The sequence below is a fragment of the Rhyacophila brunnea genome, unplaced genomic scaffold, assembly GCF_057557595.1.
Source record: "Rhyacophila brunnea isolate RB1 unplaced genomic scaffold, BYU_Rbru_1.0 scaffold_9, whole genome shotgun sequence".
In the NCBI taxonomy this organism is placed as follows: Eukaryota; Metazoa; Arthropoda; class Insecta; order Trichoptera; family Rhyacophilidae; genus Rhyacophila; species Rhyacophila brunnea.
The window spans coordinates 20,543,886-20,568,610 of record NW_028233361.1 but is presented as its reverse complement, the minus strand read 5'-3'; the positions used below and the strand labels follow the sequence as shown (position 1 = coordinate 20,568,610).

The 24,725-nt window shown below is 32.4% G+C and overlaps 1 protein-coding gene across 9 annotated transcripts in view; it reads left to right on the top strand.

Annotated features, from left to right (window-relative positions):
- The first annotated feature begins 17,390 nt into the window (after nt 1-17,390).
- Shab (potassium voltage-gated channel shaker cognate b) overlaps nt 17,391-24,725 on the top strand; it is a 38,559-nt gene continuing 31,224 nt past the window's right edge. For 8 of the 9 annotated variants that reach the window (XR_015072170.1, XR_015072169.1, XR_015072168.1 and 5 more), the window contains exons 1-2: nt 17,391-17,501; nt 19,344-19,523. The gene's annotated coding sequence lies outside the window, so the exon portion shown is untranslated. Of the gene's footprint in view, nt 17,502-19,266; nt 19,524-24,725 lie in introns of all 9 variants that reach the window. The other variant, XM_085960140.1, reaches the window with a different exon arrangement.

Sequence of the window (24,725 nt, the reverse complement as noted above, 5' to 3'; positions counted from 1 at the left end):
GAATTAGTAGAACCATCTTCCTCCTATTCTTTTTTATATATTCTTTTATTCGTATGGTTCCTATACCATTCATCCAATTGCGATAAAACCTTCGTCAGTTGTTGTGGTAACACCCGCAAAGGTTTCTGAATTATTACAATCATTTTATTCTTCTTCTTCTATTCCATCTTCTTCTATTTGTATGCGTTCCTATACCATTCGTCCGATTGCAATGATATTTTGATCAAGTGTTGTGCTCACGCCCGCAAAGGTTTCTGCATTGGTACAACCATTTTCTTCATCTTCTTTTTCATTATATCTTTTTTTATTCGTATGGTTTTTATACCATTCATCCGATTGCGATTAAACCTTCGTCAGTTGTTGTGGTAACACCCGCAAAGGTTTCTGTATCAGTACAACCATCTTCTTCTTCTTCTTTTTTATCATTCTATCTTTATTTATTCATTTAGTTCCTATACCATTCATCTGATTCCAATGAAAATTTCGTAAGTTGTTGTGCCAACACCCACGAAGGTTTCTGAATTAATACAACCATCTTCTTTTTCTTCTTCTTTTTTATCTTCTTATATTCGTATGTATTCCTATACCATTTATCCGATTGCAATGAAATTTGGATCAAGTATTGTATCCATTGTACAACCATTTTCTTCTTCTTTTTCTTCTATTCTATCTTCTTCTATTCGTATGCGTTCTTATACAATTCATCCGATTGCGATGAAATTTTGATCAGTTGTTATGCGCACGCCCGCGTAGGTTTCTGAATTAGTACAACCATCTTCTTCTTCTTCTATTCGTATGCGTTCCTATACCATTCATCCGATTGCAATTTAGAAAACCATAATTTTCTTCTATTCGTATGCGTTCCTTTACCATTCTCCGATTGCGATGAAACTTTTGTCAGTTGTGCGCACACTTGCAAAGATTTCTAAATCAGTTTTATATAAAATACAAAGTTTGTTGTTTGTTTGTTCCATCCAATTTTGAAATTTTTACTACGTATTAATACTAATAATAACGTTTGCATATTTTGAATTCGATTTTAATTTAGTGTTCTTTTGTTTGACCTTTACTCCTATTAGAATTATTTTCATATTGCCATATTGTATTACACAGATATTTTAATATTAAAAAGAAAATTACTTATTATTATTTTTTAAATATCTAAGATAAATGTATCCACGAAGCGACCATGTACGAAGCCGGGTACTTCAGCTAGTATTTTATATTTTCCGAAACAGTTGGTATTTTTGACTCCTCTACAAATCAAAACTATTATGAAGAAAGTTATGCTAAGTCCATTTAGTCGATTTGGCTCAGTTTAGATCGTAGAAAGTTTTTAATTATTATCAGTAATATATAGTTTTTGTGCGAAATATAAAGTTAGTTGATTTAGTAGAAAATATGGTTAACTCTCTATAGCAGTGGTTTCCAAACTTTATGTTACTACGCCTCCCTTTTAAAAAAAATCTAATCTTGGCGCCTCCCCCGCTTTATTTCATTAAATAATATAGACACCTTTTTAAATAGTCAACAATGTATCTATTAAATATTATATACATTATGATTTGACCCTTTTATTTCATTTTTCACAAGATAGCCAGCGCTCTTCACAGTAGTATTGAAGTGACGTATTATAAAATTAGTCTCCATATTTTCAGACTGGTTTGCAAACAACCTTTTATAGGTTTGTTTTTTATGTAGTTTATAACTAGGGACCGTTTTATAAACTATGCATTTGCAAACTGCAAACTTGTGGCTACATTTATTGTGTTAAGCTTTTCGCGCCTCCCTTTACAAGACTCCGTGCCTCCCAGTTTGGAAATCACTGCTCTATAGTATTAATGAGATAATAAATATTTTAAATATGTGATTGTGCGTTGCAATTTGACGTGACGCTTATACGATGATTGATATAGGTGCTTAAATGATTACTCCCGTGTATAATTTAGAATTTAATAATTAATATAAGTAAAGAAGTAAGTAAAACCTTGTTTATTTTTATAATTATTTTTTTTTCATTTTTGTATTAAGTTATAGATACATTGTTGACTATTTAAAAGAGTGTCTGTATTATTTAATGAAATAAAGGGGGGGGGGAGTCGCCAAAATTAGATTTTTTTTAAAGGGAGGCGTAGTAACATAAAGTTTGAAAACCACTGTTCTAAGTAATAAAACCCATAAATAACTCATTATCGCCCAAAGTCTCCTAACCCGTCATGGCTTAACATCCTCGATAATACACTGACATAATTATTATGTCATTGTTAGTGGATTCCGGGGAATACCAAAATAAGTTAAGTGTATTTGCCTTTTGGGTGAGGCTGTAATAATTAATTAGGTGTGTTTGTTATGTAAACGAAGACCTCGTTCAATATTGGTAACATTTGAGGATATGTCTGACCTAAGTCGTCATAAAGTAAAAAAGTGAATCTGGCTTCAAGGCTTTGGTGGCGACTGGCTTACACATTTATATCTGTTATGCGGTAGACATAGTGGTGATTTTTTTTTATATAATTGCCATTTTTTTGGATGGGATAAAATAATATACCTAACCAATATGAGACCGTTCATGCCAAAATTATGATTTGTCATATACATGCTAACTTTTGCCAGGATGGCGGCGATATAGTTTCAATTCAATGGACGGCTGCCGTAATAAAATGACAATATTAATTGATTCATGAATTGCGTCAGCCGTGTACATGTAATTAATTTTGATTTTTTTTTTTTGTGTAATATAGGTACTCGAAATTTAATAATGTTGGATGGCTTACAGAAAATACAATGAAATAGCAACATAAAAATATATTTCAATGTTATATTCTTAAACGCTGTGTACATACCTACTTACATAATATTATAATATTCAGTATTCAATAAAAACAATCAACATTAAAAAAATGTTGTAGGTATATTCACTTAACTATTAAAATTTGGTTTTCCCACTCCACCCATGATAACGACATTATCAACGAATCTAGATTGCGTTGTAATCCCATCAATTTTCCATTATTATACTATGTTATCGATTATTTTTTATTTACACATCGACGACAAAATTGGGTTAGCGCTAGGATAATGTTATATAAATTAATCCATTGTACTTATTATGTACTGTGTCAATTACATAAATATAACTTCTTATATTTCTCCTACTTTCTCCAAGTGGAATTTGGCGATCATCAGATTTTGTGGAAAGTAATAATACTAGTTATAGGCATAGATACAGATACGTAGTAGTAATTTTGGTTGTAGTAACTTGCATTTTCCTCCTACAAACACCCCATTACTACACCCCGCTACGAATATGTGATTGCTAATGAGCTAAAGTGATGCTGCCATCCAGCAGATCTTACGGCACGCGGTATATGTTAATTAAATGGTCACCTACCCAATCCTGTTTTTCAATCAGAGTCCAGTTTCATTAACATAATATTTTTTATCTTGAAAAATATATTTTCGAGTCAATAAATAATGTAACAATCTTAAATTTCGTGAATTATTCGTTGAATAAAAAAATAATAATACCTACTATTATCAGATTATACACAAATATAAAAATGTATATGTCAGTTAGTTACCTACTTTATTCAACATTTTTTTAGATACACTACTTATTTTTGTATGTTAATATTTCACTTCAGGTAAGTAGAAAAGTTATTTAAATTAAACTAAAAATCTTGACACATTTTCAACTTCTAAAATTAATCAATATCCGGAAATACAAATATATGTTTGATGTACTATACATAGATACGGACTATCGTATAATTATAATAGTACTCAGACTAATATAGCAGTTCAAATACTATAATGCAATAAATTATAGTATGGACAGTATTAGTAACACTGAGTGAATCACTGATAAGCTAGGTAAAAAGTTCAACCAGGGGAAAGTTTACCATAGTTTAGGAAACACCATCAGTGTTTCTCATACTCATGAGTGTCCCCCTTTTCGGATATTATTTTTACCTACTTACCCTTATTCAAACAAAAATAATAATAAAATTATTGTACAAAGAAAAAAATATGATAATTATTATTATATCACATTCGTAATGGATGTGATCAATATCACACGAGAGCAGTTTCGGCTCTAGGGTCTTTTATATAGTGGGAACAGATGGTTTAAAATGTCAAAAGATATATTTTTATTAATATTTTAATTATAACAATGCCTACAAGCAGTTCATTTATTTTTTATAGTGGCTGTTGATTTAGTATTCTTAAATAACTCAAAGAAAACAAACATTTAACAGTTATTAGGTTGGTACTTCATATACCTCCTGCGTTATAATAGTACGAGACGAGAATAATATGTAATTTTAAATTGCATTTGTATATAAATAAACTCCGTTAAATATGTATATACCTATATAAAAGGTTATAAACTTCTTTATGCGCGATAACGACTCAATCAGATTCAACTGCTCCACGAAAAGTGTCACAATTTCATTTAACGCTTTTCCGGTTAAAACTTAAAAACCACTTGACTGATATTGATGAAATTTACACAGCTTATGTTATAAAATTATGGTTTGTATACAGTGGAAAACTTCTCGATAATATCGATCGAAATATATTATATTTAACGATTCAGAAGTGAAAACATCACTAGGAAAAGTAACCAAATAGTAGCGGTGAGTGCTGAGAACATTTCCATTAAAAACAGGAAAAAAATCACTACGATCGCCTGTTTATTAATGAAATTGGAATGGGTACATACACAAAACAATATAATTTGAAACAACTAAAATGTTACGTATTATTATTACAGTGTAACACTTTACTGATGACTAATAAATACTCAATTTTATCTGAAACTAGAACTACTTACTTAAGTAAAATGCTATCAAAGAACTTATTTTCGAGAGTTGAATGTTTTTAAAAGTAACACATTTTTCACATGTACGTTGAATAGGTAAACACAAACAATCAATCTTTTTAATTTGCATGCTGCCTCCGTGTACTAAATTATTGATACGATGGCTTTCTGTCCCTATGGGATTTTCGCCACCGCAACTGTAGTTATTTATCACTTCCTTCGGGATCACCATTTGTAGTTGCTTGGTGCCGTCCAACTACTAAGGTTAGTTTTTATAATGATACAAATTTGATTAACAAAAATACAGAACTGGTTTAATGGTGTTTAATGTTTCAAATCTATTTTAATATAATATGATAGCAATAGCGAAAGTGGAAGTACGCTGCTAAGATCCGCTATAAATAGTGCACATTAAACTTCGTTAGTCGTACGTATTTCTTTTTATTGAACTAAAGCTACAATTTACGGTGTTGGTTAGTTTTTATAAATCAATTAAGCCCTGCCTAAACCAAACCATAATAGTTTTGATATATTATGATGGGCGATACGACAAAATTGTCCACACGTTTGCATTCATACTTATTTGTTTCCGTTGGATTATGAATATTGCACATATTGTTGGATCATTTATTTAAATTCATAGTTCTGCCTAACCAAACTGTAATAAATAAAAAAATATCATTTTACCTATAAAGTATTCAAAGTTATGTATGATTTAATTGGATACTTTTATATATTTTATAGATAAACGAGTATTTTTTGACTATTATCTATTATGGCTTGGTTTTCGCAGGGTTTGATTGAATTTTTAAAACTAACCAACTCCATCTGTAAATTGTAGTCTTATTTTAATAAAATCAAATACGTATGTCTGACAACGTTTAGTGTGCACTATTTATGGCAGATCTTAACAGCCTTTCTCCACCCTTCGCCACTGCATACTAGTATGAGTTTATTATTTTGATATTTTAATGTATATTTCGGATAAATACAGTATAAGAGGAACGATTATTTAATTGAGAGACTATTTGTGAACTGCTTGATTGAAAGGCTTGACATCGACTAATCATTATAATATCTAATACAATATAATATTATGATCATTTCGAGTGATGAGTACCTAATTATTATAGTCTGAAATCGTTAGTTCTATTTTATGTCGATAGGTGTTACTGTACTTTCCAAATGACAAAAAAGCTTTTCAGATAAGATTGATTCTTGGTATTCATTTTCCCTTAAGTAATGACGTTATATAATAATATATTATGTTTACATTTTCGAAGGGAATTTAATACCTAATATGGGAAGAGGTTTCATTTGCCCCGCATCCCCTCACCATTGCCTCTAAGTCGTACAGTGACTCAGTGAAAGTTTCTTTTACATGTGAATAGAAAACATGATTGATTATGATGGCAAGATTTTATATTATTTTCTTAAGAAAATTGTTGAAAAGAAAACCAAATCGTAAAATAATGCGCGCCAAAAAATCTCGGGATTTCCGGAAATCGAACAACTTATTGGCGCCAATTATTAGTAGGTACAAAATATCGTAGGTTTACTTTTCATTGATTTTCGATTTGTGTTAAGTGTTTGGGTAGATTGTTTCTATATTTAAGCGCAAAATACTTCATAGAAATTTCTGACATTTTACAGGACCGATAACATGGCAAAGGTACATATTTTTTTGCGAATAATATTGTGTATAATATATTGAGTATTTAAATTTTAGTTTGGTTAGTATTTTGGTAGTAAATATAGAATTTTTATGACTAAGTGCTTACGCACAAAATTGAATTTCGGGCATTTGCCAGAAAGGAACCATCCCATACATTCCGAAAAACGAGTTACGAAAACATAACGAACATAAATGGTATATTTAAAAAAAAAACATCACAGAAAATTCCGGTGCTCAACTTTACTTTAAATTATACCTATTCAAAATTATTCAAATCCGTTATTCCAAAATTCGAATACTTTGTGTGCCTATAATATTGGTATAAATAAATTGCACACGTCATCTCAATGGTCATTTTTGTGGGATAGCTTCTTTTATTCATAACACCACCATATATTAATGTATAGTTCTAGTAAAAAATAACCTACATATACGAAGATTTTACATAGGTCCAATTGTGAATTTTGCGAGGAAAGCCGACTTTTGAGGTTGGTCAAAGATCACCCTTTACTTTTTATTCCAATGCGTAAAGAACTGGGTTCTCATTAAGGTTCGATCCCGATGAATTTACTCTGTATCTATAATATGATTCTAGTTTATATAATTGTTTAACTGCAAGTGCTACATTAATACATTACTATAACTAGTGTCATTATGTCTTATATTATCCAGTTGTTGTGTTAAAACAAATATTTAAATATTGTTTTTTGCGCATTAATGATTTTCATCATCATCATTATCATTAGTTAGGGTCGATCCACTGTTCGATGAAGACTACTTCCACTCTTCACGTTCCTTAATTATTTGTTCTTCCATTACATCCTCCAAGCTTGTCAATCTAATAGGTTTTAGGGCGTCACTGCGGTTGTTTAGTTCCCTCGGGTACAGCTGTATGATGGCATTGTCCAGCGGTTGTCCACTAATTGGGCGACATATCCTTTTGATCTGTTTGGCAATCTCAAACTGCATGACCTTGTTTGCCTCCGTGTATATTGGTTTCTTTTGTGGTCTTCTCACGTTATGCCCAACATGCACCTTTCCATGCCAGCGCTACTCGTAGTTTTTAACGATAATATCGTTGTGTAATATGTAAAAAATAAATTGGAATACATTATGCATTCCTAATTTATTGATTTTTCCATGATAATATTAAAAATTGGCAAGCCAACAATTAATTCACTTGCAAAATGGATCCACTGATGACTGTCATAATATGAGAGGCTATTCTAACATATCGATTAACATCAAAAAAGAGCTACAAATATTACTTACGTATTCAGGCGGTTAATTATTACGATAAGATAACCGCGTGAACTGTCAAAAAGTGCTATCTTTTAACAGCCCTTTCTTGGCTGTGTTAACTTTTATAGTGAGATAGAACACGTCAATTTTAGAGATTTGAAAATTCTGATGCAAGATCCGACTGTTTTGAAATATAATTACGTAATATTTGTTTTACTGCAATTACGTGTGTGCTGTAATCGCAATGACATGACTAATAAAATTTTAGGTTATGTTGATATGTCTGACGTTTCAATACAATATCCTTGGGTTCGGGTGTATCCACTAGCATGAACATACCCGAAGTTGACATGTCTACCAACCAAAATTTTCGCCGTATTACGTATCTATTTACTAATTATTGTTGATAGCCGTCGATAACCGCCTTATGTATAGATGCCTTTCGTATTAATTTGGATCAATGAAAATAACGGAAACGTGCTAAAGTGATAAGAATAGTTGCGCTGCTAACGAATTGGAAAGCGGTCACTTTTGACAGGCACAGATGGGGTGAGTTGTTGGAGGAAGTCATAACCTATCTAGGGTTGTCACCCTCATAATGATGCCTTTGAAAACTTTAACATGTACTCACTTACAAGAACTCAGCTAATGACGCATCTTGGTATAAAAAAGCTCTCGTGCGCATATTTTTATTTTGCAACAGTAAGTAAGTGCGAAAATAATATTTGGCACTGTCTTGTATTTAATGGATATTTTTAAAATCTTATTCATTTATAAAAAAAATGTGAAATAAAATTCTGTCTAATAATATGATGTCTAAGTAAATTGGCAAAATGATGACCATTTTTTATACTGCCGCGAAAATATTTTGGCAAATGTTTATTATTGGTAGGTACCAACCCACTTAATTTATATTTTCGACTACGTGCAATGCATAATATTATTAAACTACTTAAAATAGCAAACATCAATCAAGGTCAACTGAAAAATCAATAAACTAATTATCGCATTATATTATAGAAATTTATTGTAAGCTAAAAACAAATATTAAAAATAACATGCATTGAAAGTTTATTATTTTTCGTATTTACACAACATAATATTATGACATTACAACTGACATTAAAATAACAATATGTATTGTGCAATAAAAATATTATGTTCCTAGTGACGTCACTAGGCGAAGTGCCGCCCTAGAACGCCGTCCCCTTTCATTTTTAGTTTCAAATTGTCTGAAATTTGTTAGGTAGGTACCTACTTACCTAATTACATAGCGGCTCTCGTAGTGGAGTGCGTAAGGTGATGGTCTTTCATCCGGGAGCTCCGGTTTCGATTGGCGGTGGGGACACAATATATGTATACGATGTTATCAAAAATTGGATGTTTGTGATTGTTTTACTTCTATTAATAAAAACACTACTGTCATTGGGCCTCTAGAACTATGGTAATGTTAAAAAAAGAGTGTAAGTATATATAATATTATATAATTTTCATGTACGCCATATACTGAAAATTAGAACATTTTAACGAGACCAACTCTCAAACGGTGGCGGCTGTAGGTACGTGGAGATCCGTGGTACTGACAGGTTAGAAGGCACCCTTGTGATTTTTTTTTCCTGTGCGATAAAACAATGGTTATCTATGTTGTCAGGATTTTTCTGCTACTTATTTTTTAATGTTTTCATTAATTTTATACATAATATTATTATAATACCTATATATTAAAACTTTTTACCCGGAGCGGAGCAGACCCTGGAGCGGAGCTCAAGCAAATATTAGGTCTTGGAACAACTCAAAAAAGGGTCCGCTCCAACCACCTGCTTGGGACTTCTTACAAAGTGGTGCTCTCATTATTTTTTTGAAAATAACGTGGACCAATATTAGTTTAAGTACAATGTTTATACATAATATACACTTTGTTGAGTCAGCGCACTGCCATAAGGTACCTATTTCTTAATCGAAATAGCAAATACCTACCTGACCTATGTTATGACTAGACGGAGTCACGTGGTACCATTATAAATATCTTATAAGTAACTTCCATTGTATTATTCCTTTCCTTTGTATCAAAATGTCAGACAAGACAAAAAGCTAAATTTATATGTCAATATCTAAGAAGGGTAACCAACATTTTTATAATATGGTCAACTGACACCGTCGTCGATTTCGCAAATGGTCTATTTTAGTCATATAGTCGCCCCGGTTCCAACTAGGGTAATTGTAAAAATAGTAATTATAGCAACAAAAAATATCTCAGTAACAGGGAAAATCAGTCAAGCTTCTGCCCGCCTTTACAGTTTCTTGTACCAATTTCATATTAAATCTACGAAGATCCTCTCGTATTGCGGAGGGTTTGGCAAAGGGTAAAGTGTTCATAATCGTTAGCAATTTGAATGCGACTCCTTGCTTACCTTCGCTGCTTCATTAGCTTTAATGTATTCGTTGAAAGCTTTCTTGGGGATACAGTTTCTGACATAACTTCTGTTGCTTTTGCGGACCCTATTATAATGCTGGTAATACTTTCCGCATTCGAATAAGGGAGATACCATCATTGTCAGTCTGGAAATCCGCAAGTCTATCTTTCAGCTCATTCTGAAATTCAGCCTTATCTTTCAAGTGTATCCCAGTAGCAGGCCCAATTCACACGCTGTGTCTATCATAACAGAAATCCATAACACGTGGAACAGAAGAATCCCATAACACAATCTTCTTAATCTATGGGCCGCATCCCAAAATTGGGACGATTGATATATTGACTGAATTGAGAAATATTTTGAATACAATACCTACTTATATTTTTTAAATATACCTTCTAAAGAACACACTCAGTTACGTAGGCTTTGATATGGTGTATAAGATTCCGTCATTATTTTCATAGCGACTATATAATTTATTTTTTAATTCAACGAATAATGATTATTCACATGATTTGAGAATGTAACATTCTTTATTATTCCACATACATAATTTGAAATGTGTAAGATACTTCAGTTTCGTCACTGTTCACTGGTTCATTTCGTCGTAATTAGATAGGGCGCAGGTGGCTAAATTTGTAAAGCAAATTGCCTGGAATCCAATAGATTCAGTCCTGTCCAGCGTCATATTTTTTCAAGACTTCTTTCTGAATACTTTGGATTTATCTTGTCTTACTTCAAACACTAAAAACATTAATAAACACCAATAAATAACAATATTTTTAATGGAATAATAATACATGATCATTCGAGAATATTTAAAATATTATTATTCTGAGTATTTAAAACAGTTATATTTAATTGATAGTCGCATATTTTAAGTCGATTTAACTAGGTACCTACTCAACTTAGTGGCCAATTCACTTATATTCGTTTAATTTTCAGCGGTTAACTTTATTATGGTATAATTCTTGGTAACGTACTTTTGGGATACACAATATGATATTCTAAGACGACGAAATCTAAGCCCACAAATAACTATTTTTTTTGCTAAAATGCCTATGCGGCTTAGTAGCCCCGTAGTTTATACCTCGTAGTTATACTTATATGACAGAGTGAACCTTTCTTCCCCTGTAGGTATTACTGGTAGGTAGCTTTTACATTGCCTCTCTACATAAACAGGCGGTCGGTCGTGTAGACAATAATATTCCTATTCCAGTTCACCCTTATTAGTATTTTTCCAACGTAGACAGTGCCGCCTTAACGAAAAACAACAAAAAAGCTTATTCGCCGTCACATAAATCTTTCAACCGCAACAAAGTCGGAAAATATAGGCATCGGGAATATTATTGTGATTTAATATCACGTGACATCGGTTAACTGTGGTGAGCAATCAATAAATCATATTCAATCTTCGTATACTTAAACCAGCGATTCTCAAATGCGGTTTTGTGAGGATTATTGGTTTTGGTTAAATATTATTTTTACAAAAAGAGATCGAAGAAGATTACATGGCCAAAATAAACTTGTACAAAATGAAGCATTACAGATTTTTAAACCTTTACAATATAATATTCCGACCATGCCCGATCCTAATAAGATCACATGGGCCTCCACGGAGTGGAGGTTTGTATTAACAGATTTAGTTTTTACGAGAAATGGATATCACTGATAGATTAGGTCCATACTCTGACTCATACACAAATTGAAAAACAATATTATCTGTACTTGCCAGACCCAGAATTTGAACCTGGGACCCACAACGCTATAGGCCGTCGCTTAAGCCGAGCCATAATATACGATTTTTTAGTGATTTCAATGATATTATAATCATTATTCGAACTGGCACAAGAGTAAGTTGTTGGCATATTTTCTGCATCACATTTCGATTAAATAAAGGTTTGTATTTATCTAAAATTGCATTATTGCATATCTTGCTGACATCTTCACAAAATTAAATGAAGTATCTACGTATCACTCCAAGTAAAAAAACGTAAACATTTATAATGTGAGAGATACAATATTTTACTGTCTAGTCCGTTGTATTTCTGGATCTCAGTTGTGAAAACTCTTTTACTTACGGCTTTCAGATTGTCTCATAGAAGTTCGAAGTGAGAAATTTTTTTCGTCTGCGGCGCTAAAATGACGAGAGTTTTATGACTAAAATTAATTCGAAAATGCTACCTTAAACACCAGTCAAGCCTAGAACTGCACCTTTTAAATAAAAATTTAAATTAAAAGTCAATATAAATTGGTTTTTATTGAATTACCAACATCATCATTAGCCGGGAACACGGTTGGATGAAGAGTCGAAGTTTCACACGCATACATGAACACTGTTTTTCACATATTCATTGAACACTCTACGCTTAAGACATAGTGGGAAGTCACTTTTGAAGATACTATTCATAAACACAAATACTATCTACACTAAATAATTAGATTAATTTATTTTGAATATTATATCGGAGCTGGTTTAGGACATAATAAAAATCACACAGTTGTCTAGAATTTTACATAATATACCTACAGAATTAATGAGGAGCAATGTGTGAGCAAGCAAATTAAATTAATCGGTAATATTACCGCATCATACAATATTATGTTTGTAAAATCTGCATGACGTTCTTTAACACAGCTAAGAAGTAATATTTTCTGTATGAATGACTCTTTTACAGATACCTACGCCACTGGTTCGTTACAGAACTGGCAAGAGTACGGTGTTCTTATATATTTCGAGTATGGTTAACATTATGCCTATATATCTACATGTGAAATGTATATATATAGTAAGTGTATTATGTACTTGGTATAGTATTGCTCCCGTGACATTTTCCACGCTCTACTCTCTGTTCTGTTAATAATGCACGCTCATCGCCTTAACCCTTTCGTGCCACCACACTTTGCTCATAAAAAGAGGCTAAGAGAATATAAATTGGTGCATTGGGAGATGTTTGCCTTTGTTTCACATTTTTTACAACTGAAGACAAGACGTCGATACTCTAAGGTGGTAAAAAAAAACACTCCAAGTTAGATAACGGGTTAACTACTACATCGCACCGTAATACAGATAAACTATTCTGTACGTTAGAGCATTCAACGATAGCCTGCTTTGATGTGTTATTATAACGCACGTATAATACACTTTTGTTTACTATAAATCATCCAAATAATGACAGTTCGTTGTATTTGGCTGCGTAGGCATAATAAACGACGATGTTCTGACTGAATTTTTCTATACTTATGTTTTATTCATTTTGCGATTCTGGTACAAGTCGAGCATTTTTCGTGTTCAAAATATATGTAGTATAAATCGTATATTTAAATATTTATACGAGTGAATCATGACTTGGTGTTGAAATTATTGCAATTTTTGACAGATGTGAATGGTAGTGTGAAATTTGCTATGCTTATATTAATCTAAAATGCGGAATGATCTACAGCGAATTTAATTATTAGCCTGAGTAGGTTTTTTTCAAATTTTCTTGCATATATTTAGATACCATTTTATAAGAAATATTTTTTACAAACGTCTGATCGGATCGGCCTTAAATAAGTTGAAACGCTAAGTAAAATAGGTTTATTTCATAAATAAATATATCACATACATTTGAATATTATAATCAACATTTTAATGTTTATAAATTTAATCTGATGAGAATATCAATTTCTTAAGCACCTATTGGATAAAATGTTCATTATAAATACCTTATTACAGGGGTTTTAAAAGTGTGCAGTGTAGATACGGTTTTAATTCCCGGCGGAGCCGTAAGATATTGATAAAATTTAATGCGCTGATGAACAATATCAATGTTATTATTTTTTTTTTAGAATAATAAATAACCATGTCCTTGCTTTTCCGTACAAGGTAGTTGTTTGTAATTTTGAACAATCACAAACACCCAGGCTTTGAGAAAAACACATACATATTGTGTGTCCTGACCGGGAATCGAACGCAGGAACTCTCGGGTGGAAGGCAAGCGCCTGACGCACTGCACCACGAGAGCCGCCCAATGATATTAATTATATTCGTGACTGCTTTCTTCAAACTATAACCGAATTTCAAAGTATTATACTGCTCTTCCCTTATCGTAGTAAACTATGGAGCTTAAATCGGGTATTATTTAAATTTTCTCTCTTTTTCTGTTTACTGAACGGTCAATCGCCGATTGACACATTTCGATCGCTCCACACCAGCTCGACAAACAACAGTATGTCTAAATATCAGCACCGTAGTGTGTCCCTCTCTTTGTTGGCGCGTTACAGTTGCTATAATATTATTACATTGTTATCGTTTTTTAAATGAACTTTAATTTTTTTTTAAATATCCCCTAAAACTCAGCGTGATACGGGAAATCGGAGGAATTGTATCCAGTTTAATTTAAAGATAATAATATGACAAACTATATTGTGAACAAAAAGTTGTTATGCTAATAATTCAGTTTGAAAACTACAGCCATATAAGTTAACACATAAGTCACCCACTAACCGATGTGTACACCACTTTTAAAAATTCGGTCGTTATTCGAATGATAAAATACTCTATTAAATAATGCTATATTTTCCGATTTTTTTATCAATTTAAACACAATTTTTGTTTCTACATAACATTTCAGATATAATTATTTAGAAGAATCTATTATAGAGAATACAGGAAACTATTGTTGTTCCAAATATTGTAATATTTAAAATGTCAGCAGATGTCGGTCACGTAACCTAGTTTGTTTAAAATAGTTTTTGCATTTTACGCGAGAGAACATTGTAATGTGCGAGGTATGAAGTATACATAAATTACTATGTTCACCTACGGAGTAATAATCAATACACTACAAAACTACTAGATAAGTTACGTGAATGTGAGCAATTATTGCATTCTCTCGTGGCATTCATGCAGTGCACGCGGCGCTGAGGGGTTAAGGCGCAGGGGGAGGCGTCGGCGTCGCGCTACAGGCGCATCGTTCCGGCGCCGCCGCACTCGCTCACTTTACCGCCTTCCCCGCGACGCGATGTCTCCCGCCACAATGCCAAATCCAGTGTTGCCAATTGAGCTTTTTTCGTATCACATCGAGCTTTTTTAAATTTCTATATAGACAAAGAGAAACACATTCGACATAACTCCGTTTAATCTTCCATTTTGACATATAAATGACTTGTAAAAATGTTATAATAATATTCTTCGAAAAAACCATTCTCTCTTTTCTACACAGCAGACATAATATTATATTTACAATAGTTTTAGTAAAGCTCAAACTGTATATCAATATTTAACATAGATAATTTTGAAAACACTCATGAGAAAATATAACCAATAGAAAAAAATCTTTTTTGAAAAAAGTAAGACATCTGGCAGGATCGAGCCTGCGTCTCTTGGGTATCGCGCCATGTGCATTACCACTATGCTACGATTGCCATGCTTAATTGCGACAGATTTTGGCCTTTTTAATACCCGCTCATAAGCGCTCTCCAAATTGAGTTACGGTTAAAAATTATGTATGTTCAATAATTAGAATGGTACATTCTTAAAATCTTATGAATTATTTGTTTAATAAAAGAAACAGTATATCAATATCTTCTTAACTGATGCGTTAACATACATACTTGCACATGCTAATAATTTAATAAAGTATTTTTTATTCAACGAATAATTCACAAAATTTAATAATGTAACATTTTTCATTGAACATATAATTTGAAAACATCTCAAAGTATTAATTATCTAACCACCAGAAAAAATCTTTCTGAAAAAATACCATACTCAGCGGGATTCGAATCCGTGCCCCCTGGGATTCGCACCCATGTGCTTTAAACGATAAGCTATGTGTGTTATATCTAATTGCGATGAAGTTAACTAGTGCTTTATATAATTCTCACTGAATCGTTTTCAAAATTTCAATAGTTAAAATTAAATAGAAATTGAATGACAAAAGTGATGTCGAGGATAAAAAAGACAAAAGAAATATTCAAATGAATGAAAACTAGAAAGTCTCCTTTGGCCATATCATGCAGCATTCTGAAATATATCAACCTCTGCATCTTATCATTCAAGGGAAGATTTCCAATAAGCGACGCCTTAGCTAGAAGAAGAAGAACGTTCTGGCCCAAGCACTCTATCCCTATTAAAAACAGTGACAGGTAAAATGTAATTTCATTGTTGAAAATACATAATCGACAAAATCCCTTTAGCAATTCTATAGAACACAATTTGCTGAATTTAGGTTGCTTTTAGAGACATCGCGCTACAATTATTAACAGGTGACGCAGAGAGTAATAATAATTAGAGAAATATAAATATTTGAAACTTTTAACTAAAGACATGACTCAAATTTGAAGTTCTTTATAAATGATTTGTAATAAATTCTACCTACGATAGATTCTAAAATGACATTTAATAAACGAAGATGTTACCTCTTTTAAAATATTTATTGAAGCTAAAATATAAAATATACGCATCTTTGTTAAAAATATAGTATATTCACACGTTATAAAAATATCAAAGAATAATCTTTAATAATATGACATTGCATTCAACTATGAATAATACAAAATTGAAGTCGAAGCAGTGGCAGATTTAGGGACATGCAGGCCCGACGAGCTAACTGCTTTGGAAGCTGCCATTATAAAAATAAAATAAGAACCATAAATCACATAATTTAACTGAAACTAATAATAATTGAGGATGTCAGCGATGACACATTATATTAATGGTTTATTTTTGGTATATATTATGTAAGTATCCGTTTGAATGGTTATTTTATAGGTGTCTTTGATGTTAGTAGTATTTATTTTCTTATAAGTACTTACTTATTATTTTCCACTCAATTTTCGCGAAATCAATATTTGCTTGAACTGTTTCGAAGCACCCTTTTAAATCATCTGGCGAATCGATTGCGTCATCTGCGTTAAAAGAGATCGCCTCTTAGTATGACAATTGGGGCGAAAATGATCTCTTAGATTTTAGATTATGATCTAAAAAAAATAAACAGAAGCAGATTACGTCGAAAATGAAACCACATTTTATAAATAAGTACATTTATGTTCTCTGCTATTAAATTTAGTTTATATATATATATATATATATATATATATATATATATATATATATATATATATATAATATTGCAAACAAAGAAAGTGCGAATATTAAGATTTTTTTCTGCTAAATTATTTATTTTCCTCTGCGTGTGGCAGATATTTTCCCTTTGGCTGTCGGCAACACTGCTGACTTCAGTTCTTCAGTTCGCATCCAAAAGGAGACCCGCGAACGTGCTCGCGACCGCCCGCGTCACGCCGCGCATTTCAACCGCAGTGCCTCTGTCAAACGCAATTTAACTGTCATCCGTGACAGGTGGGTGTAAATCAAAAGCTACGATCGCCTCCATTGCCGTCTTTAAAACAAACCAACCCACGAAGGCTTCGACGCCATCCGCCGGCACAGTGGCTAAGTGGGAAAACTAAAATGACCCCGCAATGCCACATTTCCACGACGCTGCCAGCCTTTAAGAAAATCGATCAGTCTTTTCTCTCCAGAATACACTTTACAGCGGACAACAATATTTCAGTTGGCTGTAATATTCTCGGCTTGTGATCAATGCGCCTTTGTGTGTTGTTAGTGGGCGTACGGTGCACAGGACTCGCGCATACTTCAGTTGAATGAAACGAACCTATATAACAGGACAATATAACTATCAAAGACTAAACAGATAACCAGACATCTAACAATTATTACTTATTGAAGATTATAAAGAATACGTTATTTATTAAGAAAAACAGCTTTTATCACATCGCATATTATCCAAATGACAGCAATTTAATGTAACTTTCATTTAACTAAAGATTCTATTATAGTCCTGATTGAAATATTATTATTTATTTCGTTTTGTTTACATTGATATATCTATTATTAATATTGTTTTATGATAAATAATTAATGTATATTAAATAAAACACGACATGTATATTGTGTCGTATGTGTATTATAAAAGTAGTTGTCTGATGCATTTGTCGGTATTTAGTTGTCGGTCTGAATTCAAGTGTCGCTGGCTGGTGTCTTCGCTGTTACATGATTAGAACATTATTGAGCGCAGGTTTTGTTGTGTGATGCCAGTTAGGTCGCCAACGTACCCGCACACTTTTCCGATTGTGTTTATTAGGTCAGGTTTTCGATTGCATAGCACGGCTGACTTTTTGTGTGTGTTTTGTGAGAGGTGGAAAGTTGACGGGCACATGCGCTTTCCTTTCGTGCTGCGAACCAGTCTATTTAGGTAAAAACGCGACGCGCCAACCAAGTGTCAACGCCGTTTCGCTCGCTTATTATTTTGTTTTTTTATCATTTTTTTACGTGCCAAATTACGAATTCCTTCGACGCGCGTCTAGAAAACGAAAACAAAAACAATTTAAATCAAGTCATCTCATTTAGACGTCACTCGCAACACGTACTTTATAAAATTAAATATTAATACAATAATCTTAAAAAAAAATCAAAATTTGATTCAACCAATGCGAAAGGCGTTACAAGATTATCGAAATAATTTGTATAAACAAATATCACTAATATTGACAGCCGATTCTAAAAAGCTTGACACAATTTAGTTATTTTAATTAATATACCTCAAATTTTCGACGATGATTCACATAGTCATTTGAAATTTGATGAGTCACAAAACATACATATAAAACTACAACACATTCCAGACATTTGCCATTACAACGAAAGCTTCATATGGAAAGCTTTAGAAAATGACACGATATAAGTTACAGAGCTTACGATATTTAATAAAAGGATAAATGTGCCGCAGATGCCGTTATGAGATTTTATAACTTTCTTTTTAGACCAAACCAAACCTAACCTACCCCAACCTAATATTACCTAATATAATCTTAGTTTGTGATAATGATGCATCAAAATGTATAAAATTTCAAATTTTTAATTAACAATTATTATTGGATCAAAAATCTTATGCGCCGACAGAAAAAGGGTATTTATTATAATTGTCTACATGGAATAAACCGTTTTCGTAAAAAAAAATATAAAAGCTCATGACGGCATCTACGGCACAATTACCAATAAAAGTTATAGGTATGTAACTAATAACTAATTAATATATTGTCAGTAATAATATGTTCAATTAATAAATAAATAATATATTTAAAAACTGGATCGATTGTTAAAATCAGTGATATTTTTAAGGTGACTAAATATTTAAAGTGAGGTGAGATTCAATCGTCGTTTTAGTTGTTTGAACAGACTCTAATCAAATCATCGTAAAGCACCTGATCGATGCGTTCCCGACGAGCTTCGATGTGAACTTCAGGAAAAGCGATAAGCAAGAGATAGCAGAGAAAATTCGACGATAAAATTTCCACTGACGTAAGTTTCCATCGCCTGCGTTGTTGTTATTGCAATGATAATATTGATAAGGTAATCCATACACAGAATTTCCCGTGTCTGCAATCAAACAATACGACAAAATTAAATATGCCACAATATCGAAATTACGTCTTGGACTTAGACTAATCGATTATTGATGTTTATTTTCTGATCTCTACAATGTTGAACACGTCGTTATCGCGAATTAAGAAAGAGTCCACTATCTGTGTATGACTATCTTGCAGTCGTAGCTGTACAATAATTACTTGCCTGAACATATTCACAAGTTAATTGAAATACCGTTATTTACACGGCGTTTTTTACTAAATATAAGATTATTAAGAGTGATAAGTTAAGATAACGTACTTATAGCAATTTTAAATAAGAAATTTCTTTGTTTCCTTATAAATTTTTAACTAATTACCCTACCAAAATAATTCGTTACAAAATGACCTTTGCTGACGCATTTTTTAGATATTCAAGATGACATTCAAAACAATATAACCAATGATTTTTTCGGATGTCTTAAAATTGTCATAACATAGTTATTATCAAGTCTGTAGAGCGATATGCAGTGGCGTAGATAGAAATATTGATTATCGATGTAAAAATCATACAATTATGCAAGCTTGTGGTAATAAATTTTAATATCCATGCAGTTTTTGTAGATATTCCGAGAACTGTAAGTTTCTGCATTTCGATTCAGACGTGAGTTCTTTTATTTGGATCCTTTTCTGATTTGTATGCGAAAGTTTTTTAGGTCATAACAAAATTAAAACGGAAAAAGAAAGCTGCTGACCAGAATCTTAATTTTAAAAAATCGTCGGTTAAAAAAATAATGACATAATGAAAACTAAAAAAAGCCCTTGACTTTAAAATAAAATGGAACTTCTTAAATTGGCCGATGAATTTTTTTGGTACGAAAACCCATCCGAAAAAAATCTTGGATTTGATGTCAAGCGGATTCGGCCGGCAGATAATATATGCAGCTTGAGTTAAAATAAAGATAAAGATATTTCTCGAGAATTTATAATATTTTTCAATTTAAGAATTATCGAATATCGGGAAAATAAAAAAGTCGACAAATTAGTGTGTTCAAAATGTACGTCATCAAAATTTTTTCGAATTCTAAAGAATGAAATTTCACAATTTCATTGTGACGATTATGAAATTCTCGATTACAATCTCTACACGCGATGCCGCTGAATACAATACATCGTATACGGCTATAGGCTGGTAGGTACTTGAAAATGATTGCGTAAATTTGAAAGTATGAAATAATATACAAAATTTGTTGGTTTAGTTGGTTTACAATAACGTATTTGTATTTAAAATTTGAAAATATCTAGTTAAAATAATGAAAAATGGTAGCTGTATTTACATTTAATGTAATTTTATCACCATCATGCGTGTCAGAAGTTAGAAGTGTAGTCTTTGCATATTAAATAATATTGGCAACTGTTCAAATTACCGAGATGTAGCTCATATAAAGTAATGTATATTCTCTCTATATGTACATACATTATTATTATCTTTATCATGGTTGCGAAAGATAATTTATTGCGATGGAAGTTCGACAGTTTGGATACATTAATTCATTTATGGATTAAGCAACAAAAGATGACTAATTAATGAATTACTACTAGTACACCTTTTAAGTGAATTCAACAATTTTAAACAGGGAGAAATCCCGTTTCTTTGAAAGAGTTTTGAGACTATTGTGCTGATATACGTATTATTTATTATATTATATTGAAGGAAGTACATAACGTCACCTCAATACTACAACTAGACAACTCTGATTTGGTCAATGTTGGGTAAACTTTCTTGATTATCATAAATCTAGGCTAAAATGATTATTTAAAATAAAAATGGAAAGTTGTGCTTGCCTAATTGGAAAAAAATAAATAATGTTCAATTGTATGAAAAAATATTGTAGATATATTATTATATGTTAATGCATTTATGATTTTAAAGTTAGCTCATATTTTCAAACAACAAATTAATATAATTCCCATTAAATTCTGACCTAGTTTTATCATTTTGTAGAGAAGGAAATGTAGAATCATATTCAATAGCTAACTCAAAAACAGTGAAAATCAAGTTATCTAGTTGTAGATTTGAGGTGACGATAAATTAACTATAGACAGCTATTATTAAGCTACACCGAAACTTAAGAAAACGCATCGTTTCCGATAAATAGATATATCGTGATTTAATTGAATATATTTTCAAATTTCCGTTTAGTTATCAAATTAATGATCACAGTAAATATGAAAAGTTTGAGAATAAAATGTTAATGAAAATAATACTGTAATCTTATATGCGTATAAATAATTAGGTAAGTACTACTAGTGGGCTTCCGTCCCCCGTACACCGACTCCCTTCCACAGCCCCAAACTTCCCTTCGTTAGACGTGAAAAACCTGACTGATGTAATGTCTAAGTTACATTATCTTGAAAAGTAGACTGACGACATCCATGTTTCTCTCAACATTTCAATCTGGAAACCCTATATGAGGAATCGACTAGTAAGGGTTTCAGATAGATACAATCATTAATATTTAGGACGCACGTGGCTCAAATGGCAAACAAGATTGGCGTGAATCCAGTGGTATTTTCAAATTATGTTTAATGATACGGATAAAAATTTAGTATTTTTAATATTAAATGTGTACAGCCAATTTAATGTGTTACAACAGTTGATTTTTTAAGTAATTCCTAAGTAATACAAACAACCATAAAATAAACAACAAAAAAACGTAAAAATCTAACCTACTTAACTTACCTAAATATTTTACTTGTGGTAACTCTTTCATAATAAAACAAGCTTATAATGTGAACATATTCGTTCAAATTGAAGTTCTTATTTGAGTTGTCCATTTCCAAAAATCATCTTGTTCAGTTTTGACCAAATATGAACTGAATATGCAATTTTATTCCTAATTTAAAGTGATATAATAACATGTTCTATATATTTCCAAAACTAGTCTTTTGCAGACAGTATAAAGTATAACGGTTGAAAAATATCATCCAATTTCAAAATGCATCTTGTCCGTCTGGTACTCGTAGCAATTTTCAAATATCATTTTTTCTATTGTTCATATTATCATGTTTCCCAAAATTTTCAAGTGTTTGATTGGATAAGCTCTGTAGTTTAAATACTAAAGCACCCGCCCAATGGCCCAAGAAAAAGGTTATTTTTTCTATGTAGAGGTTCGATATTCGTTTTGTGTGAATATCTCAAAACAAAACAAAATGGACAAAGTGAATTTGTGACTCATTTATATACTAGCAAATATTAGCCGGTGGTAGTACCGCCTGACGACATTCACATAATTCTTATCCATGTCTTCCTCTCCCTCATACGTTTACGTGTTTGTTCTCTCGTACTATCTTTGTTCCGGTATTTCACAATCAATTATTTGTCTGGGATCTGCTGCATCAGCCTAGCGGAGTCTTTGTAGTGTCTCCTGACTTTGCCGAGCACGTCATCGCTGAACTCGTTGATTTGCTAAGCGTCGTCGCTAAAGCCCCGTTGCCACGATCCAAGTACGATCCGAGTACACTCGGACCGAGTGCCATCCGAGCGCACTCGTACAAGACAGCTTCATACTAATTACTCATATCCGAGCTAACTCGGAAGAGTAGGACGCGGTCCGAGTAGCTTGGATAGGAGTAGTTAGTATGAAGCTGTCTCGTACGAGAGCGCTCGGATGGCACTCCGTCCGAGTGTACTCGGATCGTACTTGAATCGTGGCAACGCGGCTTAGGTGGTTTTTTCTCATCCATAATGTTTATATTTTCGAATGATTGTGTAAGTCCCCGAGGTCACAATAGGTTACAGCAATCTATACATATTATAATTACTCCTAAATCTCTTGGGTAGCAAACTAATTTCTCGCACTAAGATGTCAAACTATTATAAGAGTTTCATTTGATTTTTTTCACGACCCGATCCTTATAATAAATAGGTACCCTTTAATTTTCTTGAATAACACACCAATTTCTCGATACTCTAATCACTCGATATGCTTTTACCCAAATGTAAGCATCTGTCAAACTATTATGACACAATCATTTGTTTTCTTTCGGTTCCTTCGATTTTTTAAATTCAGAATTTTTGTATATTTAATACGTCTTCTTCCTGTCATGTCTCCATTTTCATACGCTGTCTGTTATACATTACAGACAATTCAAGAGAAATTCAATATAATATAAGGTAATTTAATATTAACAACAATGCACAAAACTTCAAAAATCTGGTCCCGAAAGCGTACATAAGTATACTATATAGGTAAAGGTAATAAATCCGGTAATAAATCAATTCATGTCACTCTTTCTATTCGCAATTCATTTGTTTGACGATGAAAATGAAGAGCATATGGACACCACACCGCGCTTCCAAGAACTCCCGTCGCTCGCCAGTCTTCTTGCGTCATTCCAGGTCACGCCAGCATCCCGTAGCTCTGCCGTATACACTTTGTAGATAGTATTTAGCGGCATTTTAGGACACCGGGATCCGGTTGTCTTGAAGAACAAGCCATGTTGCTTTTGGTCCACTCTCTTATCTCTTCGTTACTCCTAAAGTCATCCACACGGCACATCACACCCGGTATACGTCGCTAACATCTATTCCCAAAGCTTAGTATATGGTTGCTCTGAGCTTTCGTAAGGGATCATTATTCGCTACTTTAAAGCAGTGTCCTCGTAATGCAAGGCATCGAATAGGCGGCATTTGGGATTATTTAATCACATTATGTATTGTAAGATTTTTTATAAAATATATTTTTAAAGTTTTAATCAGCTCAAATCAACAGATAAATAAAGCAGGTAGGCAGAAAAACGACAATAATTAATTCAAGTTCATAAATTGGAAAACTTCAGAAACATAACTATTAGAAGAATAGCAAATAATAATGAAAGTCGAATTCGTATACATTTTTCAGTTTTTGGGCGAGGTGTGTATCTATTAAGGCTACTGGATCTAACCATCTTCCTTGTGAATATTTGTCTGAGGTGTTTAAATGCCTATTAGCTTTTCACTTCAGATAGGTACATCTCAGCGTAGATATTAGGCGTACGTTCTTAAAACGGACAATTAAATCAGTAGATTAATGAAGAGACCCCTTACCCGTAAAGTAAAAAGAGGTGTATTCGATCGCGCTAGATACAAGATACAAGGGTCAGTCTTTTAAATAAT